The sequence below is a fragment of the Solanum pennellii genome, chromosome 5, assembly GCF_001406875.1.
Source record: "Solanum pennellii chromosome 5, SPENNV200".
Classification (NCBI taxonomy): domain Eukaryota; kingdom Viridiplantae; phylum Streptophyta; class Magnoliopsida; order Solanales; family Solanaceae; genus Solanum; species Solanum pennellii.
The window spans coordinates 49884447-49892143 of record NC_028641.1 but is presented as its reverse complement, the minus strand read 5'-3'; the positions used below and the strand labels follow the sequence as shown (position 1 = coordinate 49892143).

The 7697-nt window shown below is 32.0% G+C and overlaps 1 long non-coding RNA gene across 1 annotated transcript; it reads right to left on the bottom strand.

Annotated features, from left to right (window-relative positions):
* Positions 1–1115: 1115 nt before the first annotated feature.
* Positions 1116–3511, bottom strand: LOC107019892. The gene is made up of 2 exons (XR_001456776.2): positions 2974–3511; positions 1116–1682 (listed from the first exon to the last, which is right to left on the bottom strand). It is a non-coding gene; the product is annotated as an uncharacterized LOC107019892 (long non-coding RNA).
* Between the last annotated feature and the right edge of the window lie 4186 nt (positions 3512–7697).

Sequence of the window (7697 nt, the reverse complement as noted above, 5' to 3'; positions counted from 1 at the left end):
AATTGAAGATGAACAATTAACAGATATGAATTTGAGCAGAGAAAAAAAAAACCTTTAAGGCTCTGATACCATGACAAATTCAGCTCATAAAGCTTGAACAAATCCACCATTGATGATTGCCATAAGAGAAGGAAGAAGAAGGAGAGAAACTGATCTGTGATTCTGTTATAAAATGAATGTGTAAAACAATGAAGTACAATGCTATCTATTTATACAGATGGATAGTTCTAGAATAATTCAGTTAAGATTTGTAACAAACTCTCTAACTAACACTTAACATAAATCTGAAAATGAATAACTAATTCTATGAAAAGGAGTTCTCAATAAACGTTTTGACCCATCTCGGATCCATCCAATTGATGAAGGAGAGGAAATGGAATCAGAGGTGAAATAACCTATTAAGTTGAAACCAAATGACAGTGAACAAAATTGTATACAGATGGATGTTCGATGACTTTAGTTCTCTGATCCAGAAAATGATATGAAGTTATGCAAGCAGGGCCAAATTCATTCTTTAGCAAACCGTTAATACTTCAAAATTGGGTTATAGATTTTAAATTTAACCCTGAATGTATCACGACTATACCCATGTGAGTTACCTTCCCAGGTCTGCCAGTGGGATATTGGTCAGGAGAAGCACTGTGTAAGGTTTCTAGTGCTATTAGCCCACCTTTATATACTGATAGTTTTACCACTTTGATGGATAGAATATCCTATGCTATAACTCATGTGGAAATTGTTGTATCACAACCCCTGATGTATCCAAACCAAAATGCAGGCCCTTCTCAGAATGTATAACAAGAGGTAAATTCACAACAACAGCTAGTTTAGGTGCTTAGGGAACAGTTCAATACTCCAGCAATTCAATACTTAGGCAACAATTAATAGTCTGGAAGGTCAATACTTGCACAACAATTCAATACTCAGGCATGTGAACACTCGGGCAACAAATCAATTTACTACTGAGGAAAGAATTCAATACTCTGGCAATAGTTTAATAGTCAGGCAGGTCAATGCTTTCACAACAATTCAATAGGTAGATCAATACTCGGGCAACAAATATGTTTGCTACTCAGGGAATAATTCAATACTTTTGCAGGTCAATAGTCAAGCAATAATCAAATAAATACTCAGGTGGATATGCAAGCAAATGATCATTTCTTCTCAATACTTAGGCATTTTGGCCAATTTTGCTAGTTCTAACTAGCAAGCAATAAATAGTGGTGTGCACGAATCATGATCGAGTTGTTCTAGATAGAATATAAGAAGAAGTAAAAAAAACTAAAGTTGATTGTTACAGCCAACAGATGGACGATGGATTAGTTGAAGAGCAGCCCTATCTACGGAAGAAGCAACAGTGAATCTAAGCATATAAGGATCAAGTGTTAACTCTGCATTTAGACGCTGAAGTTGTGCAATGATGTTTACTGTAACATCTCTTTCCATTATATCTTTTCTGCATAGAATTTTTCTTGCATTCTTTGTTGCATTCTCTTTCCATCATCAACAGTTTGTGAAGAGGGAACATAATCTCCCTATTTATGTTTCAAAAGAGTCTTGGTTACTCCACGTTCATATAATATTACTCGACCTGGATGATCTTGCCCCATAACTTTTGTAAATGTGTCAACTGATTGAGTAACATCGTCATTCTGTTGAGTTTATATCCTCTCTATTTCAGCCTACATATCAGGTTCAAGAGAAGAGAGTTCAATTAAATTGAATCAAACATATATATAAGGACAAAAATTTCATATCGATCAACATAGAATTAGAAATTTTCATACTATTCGGATATTGTATCTTCATATGAGTCCTTCTATACTCGAATAGGTTTCCTTTTTCTAGTAGCAACAAATAAGTCCTTACTTGACAAGGCATGAAGAGTTTCCTTTTGTTTTCCTACTTACATGCAGTCACCATTAAAATCTTCCTAAACAAAGTGAACAAGGTCATAGTAGTTACACAAGAAAACATCAAACCTCGCGAATATAAAGTTTGTATTCACTTTGTTTTCTTCAGCTTACAACACAAACTTGAATTATCGATTCTAAAACAGTTTCTCCATAGTGTTCTAAAACAAATCCTCAAAACAGTTTTAATGCTACTTGGCTGAAACAATTCTAAGTTTAATTTCTATGTTTAAATATTCAAGTGTAACAGAAATACATACAAATTTGAATCATGTTTTCACACTTGCAACATAAACTTGAATTATCGATTCTGTAACAGTTTCTCCAAAATGTTCTAAAACAAATCCTCGAAACAATTTTAATGCTACTTGGCTATAACAATTCTAAGTTGAAATTTTCATCCGTAACATAAATACATATAAATTTGAATCATATTTCGCACTTACAACATAAACTTTAATCATCAATTCTAATAAAAGTTTCTCCAAAGTGTTCAAAAGAAAATTCCTCGAAACAACTTTAATTCTACTTGACTGTAACAATTCTAAGTTTAGTTTCTAAGTTTATATGTTTATATGTAAAAGAAAGACATATTATATTTTTATCTTGTTTTCTCACTTACAACATAAACTTTTATTATCAATTCTAAAAAAGTTTCTCCAAAGTGTTCTAAAACAAATCCTCGAAGCAGTTCAAAGCTACTTGGTTGTAACAATTCTAAGTTTAAATGTTCATCAATAACATAAATACCTTAATTTGAATCATGTTTTCGCACAACTATTCAACTCATACCATATCACAACTCCAACCTACAGTTAGATATTATAATAAATTTCTCAAATTTACACCAGAACAATACTTATTAATGACAGATGTCTATCTTCATACAAGTAAAATTATTAAAAAAAAACATAACTGTAGACAACCAAAGTTCAAACATATAAGAAATATAGTGTATTAATATTTTCATAGATGCATCAACTTACCGAAGACTAAATATTTAATGGAGAATGTATATGAACATCCACACACTCAATAATTTTAAGAAATAAGAAAGCACCTTAAAAATATTCAAGAACAACTTTTTTGTTCAGCTGCTCTTGTTGATTTCTTTCTTCTTCAACACTACAACAATATACAGTTCAAATAATCGACCCAATTGACTTTATAATTACAAAGAATAACCTAAAATCAGAAAATAAGTCCAAAAAAGGCATGAGAAAATAGATAATATGACCTAAAATTAGAGCTATGTAAAGTTGGGATTGAAATTTGTGTAAGAAATCTGAGAGCTTTGGTGTGTGTTAGAGAAGCACAACCCAACAACAATTTCAGAATTGGAGATAGCGGTTTAAGAAATAACAATCTAATTGTGAGTTGAGCGCAGAACAGCATAATACAATACACTCACAACCAGCACTGATTATAACCAAAGACAACGATAGTGACGTCTATTTGGGTGAACTGGTGTACCAGCTATATTAGGACTTTTCGAACTAGAATTTGACGACGATGAAATGATGCTGCAAGAGAATACTGAAATTTGTATATGTTTTGTTATTTTTGGGAAAAGAAAAAATAATTTATTGTATAATATGTTTTGGGCACTTCAGTAAAAATATTTCAGAAAATATGAGGGAAATATATAGTGCCCACTAAGGCTGGCAAACGGACAGGACCGGGTCAATAGGACCGGTTTTATCGGACCAGTACCGAATTTTCTTATCGGTATCGGATTTTACCGGACCAGATTTACCGGAATAATCACCCTGTTCCGCCCGGTCCGTTAGTTACCGGTTTGGAACCGGGTTGGACCGGTTTGGAACCGGGTCTTACCGGTTCATCCAATATTTTTTTAAAAAAGTTTTAATTATTTTAATTATTATATAATATTATATATTTATATTAAAACTTCAATTGAAAACTTTAAAGTTTATATAAGTTTGAAATTAAATTTATACTTTAAAGTTTATATTGAATTTAAAGTTTCAAATTGAATTTAAAGTTTTATATTGAACTTAAGTTTGAAATTGAATTTAAAGTTTTTTAAACTTTATATTGAAATTAAAGTTTGAAATTAAATTTAAACTTTAAAGTTTATTTATATTGATTTAAAGTTTTAATATAAACTTTTATTAAAATAATTAAAAATTAAATTTATAAAATGACATGAATTAAATAGAAGAGACTATTATAAAAGAAAAAAATCAAGGCGAATAGCCGTATATTTATTCAAATAAATAAATTATACAATACAAATATTAGAAAGAGAATAAGAGTACATAATTTAGGAGGAATTGAATAGTAAATTAGTAATTATTATACTAACAATTCCAATTTTTTCTAAATTCTTTTTGTAAATTTTGTATCATTTGAAAAGAAAGATTTTTTGGAATTGGCATTTGTCGTTCTTCGTCCATTGCTTCCATGCCATCATCACTATTCTCACCAAATATTTCATCTATTTGGTCTTCTATATGGCTACTTAATAGTGGTAGTCCGGTGTTTCTTCTTTCGGCATTGACCCAATCTCGAAACAACACCGATATTTCCAAACTGTCCTTTGCTAATGAATATCGATGATCTCCAATCATAAATCTCGCTGCACTAAAGGCTTGCTCCGAAGCGACCGATGATGCTTGAATCGCTAGCACATCTCGAACAATCCTAGAAAGGGTCGGAAATTGATTTTCACGATTCTTCCACCAATTTAATATTCGAGGTTGAAGTTCTCCTTCTTCACGCCTAATCTTTTCCCGTGCCTGGTTGAAATATAAATCAAAATCATTATTAGTTTCATCACTTTCAAGCTCAAGATATTCATCCATCATATCATCCGTATCATCACTTTTAGGCTTAGAAGATGAAGGTTCAACTATTGGAATATTTTTTTCCATAACTTTATATGCATTATATAAATCTCTAACTTTTGTATAAATGCTACTTTTACATTGTTCAACACTAGGAGTTTCATCATCTTTAATTTCTAAATTTTTATAAATCTTTTCAACCATTCTTTCAACACCTCTTAATTTATAATTTGGGTTGAAAGTAGTAGCAGTCAAATAGATTTGAGGAATAGGGAAAAATATTTTTTGAATTTTTCAATCATAAAAGCAATTGAATCTTTAAAATGTTCTTTTCCTTTATATTTAGCAAATTCAATTGAAATAGCACAAATATTTACTAAAACAGAAGAAATAGTAGGATAATATTGACACATGCATTTGTTGCTTTATAAAAAACATTTAAAAAATCAATCAGTTCTTTTGTATTTTGCCAATCTTCAAAGCCAATTCTTAAACTCGGATCCGCATTATGAGCATTAAAAACTAATTGTAGCGGTTCTTGATAAACATAAGCAACTTGAAGCATTTCAAATAAAGAATTCCATCTAGTATATTTCTTTTGGAATTTTTCTATATGCAAGTCCATATTCATTACAACGATTTTTACATTCAGTAATTCTAGCTTTTACTTTAGCTTTAAAAATTCAATTACAAGCAAGTCTAATTTTTTCACAAAAAACTCCAAATTGAGAAATACCATCTTTTACTATTAAATTATAAACATGTGCGGCACACTTAATATGAAAACAACCATTATCAATTGATAAAGTCTAATTTTTAAATAATCAACGGCTCTTAAATTATAGAAGCATTATCTAAAGTGACACTCATTATTTTATCACATATTCATAATATTGTAAAATAGAGCCTACTTTTGATGCTATATAAGAACTGGTTTTAGTTTCTTCAACATATTTATACGCTAATATTCGTTTTTGCATGTTCCATTCATGGTCAATCCAATGGACAGTAAGTGTAAAATAATCATTACCATTAGGACTACGTCCCATATCAGAAGTAATAGATAATCTACCATCAAAATAAGCAAATAAACAACAAAGAAAATGAGAATATTCTTTTTGATATTTAAAAAGATCACTTTTAATTGTATTTCTTGGAATACCTTCATAATCTGGGTTATATAATTCTCGAATATAATGAACAAAACCAGGATGAGAAGGAAATGAAAAAGGTAAACCACAAACAGCAACCATTTTAGCTAATTCTCTACGATCTTTTTCTTTACTATACGTGCGGTGTGTGCTTCGACTAGCCGGGTTAGACATATTTAATACACCTTGAACCATATTAGAACCTCCAACACCCATAGAACTTTCGTGTATGGGTGTTCCATCTCTATTAGCTCTTTCTATATCATCTAGGCGAGCAAATTCTTTATTACACTTTCGTAAATGTGTTCTTAGTCGTCCCGTTCCCCCTTGTGTACCCGTAGTTACATGTTTCATTACCAATTTACATTTAGTGCACGTAACAGTAGTTTTCTCCTCATTTTTTATCAAAAATTTTCATACTAACGATCTTTTAACACGTACGACGGCGACATTTGAAAAAGTAGGTAAAGAGGGGACATCGGTAACCGGACTAGTCGGGGTAGGGGTCTCTTCATCTTCCTCATTTATTTCTACTTCTTCTTCTAATTCATCATCGAAATTAGTATAATGTCTATTTAAAGACTCATGATCTACTTCATTTTCAGAATTAAATTCAATAGGTCTTGATGACTTAAAAAAAGTTTCATTAACACAAGTATAATTATTAGTATTAACTAAATATCTAGGTGGCAAATTTTTAGAACAAGAACTACTTACTCCTCCCTTTTTATTTTTTAATTCCGACATTGGTGTTTAACCACTATTTCTTTCCGAATTCATGTTAAAATTTAAAACAATTAAATATTATGAGAAAAACAAGCAAAATAATATAATAAAAGAGATAAAACAACTAAATTAATAAACAAATAACAATTAAAGTTGATAGTTGGAACGAATGTACCAAACGTATACGTAAAAGTAGACGTATAACCAAAGCCGGATTTGATAGATGCCTATTGTAGCTTCCGAAATTCAAACTCTAACTCAATATCACAATATAATAATTAATAATTTATGAGAGATTTATAATTGAGACTTTGAGAGATTGTATAAGATTGTATAAGTATTAAATTTGTGATTTAAAATGGAAAAAAATGGTATATTTATAGTGTCAATGGGTTAGAAGGGGGTGGGGGGTCATATTTGACCGTTTTGGGCCCCAGCCCAACGGCTAGAAGGGCCCAACGGTCATATAAAACGGTAACCTTAAAAAAAATTAAAAAACCGACTAAACCTGTTCTTACCGGATCGGACCGATCCGGAACCGATTCTTACCGAACCGGTTCAACCGAATAAAAAACCAGGAACCGGTCCGGGAACCGAACCTGTATACTAAAAGACCGGTTTCTTACCGGTTCAACTGGTACCGGACGGACCGGTACGGGAACCGGATTGGAACCGGACCGGACCGGCCAAAAACCGGTCCGTTTGCCAGCCTTAGTGCCCACAATGTGAACATGACCCGTTTCTATATACATCGTTGTAATGCCAAATATTTTGCAACGATTTTCAAGGTATCATATACACATATTGTCGTGGACCGTATGCAAAGCTTGTAACCATTATTATATACATCTTAGCAACACTTTTTGAACCGTTATGATACTATCTGTTGTGTAGGTGTAATGACCTGTTTAGTCGTTTTGAGCAGCAGATTTTATTTCTGGAAAAACTGTGTGAGTCGACGGAACCCACGACGGACCGTCATGGTCATGACGGGCCGTCGAGGGTGTCTCGTTCCAAAAGACTTAGACTTCTGAAATTTGGGTATTGAAATCGACTCTCTGAACTTGGCGACGGACCTGCAGGACGAACCGTCGTGG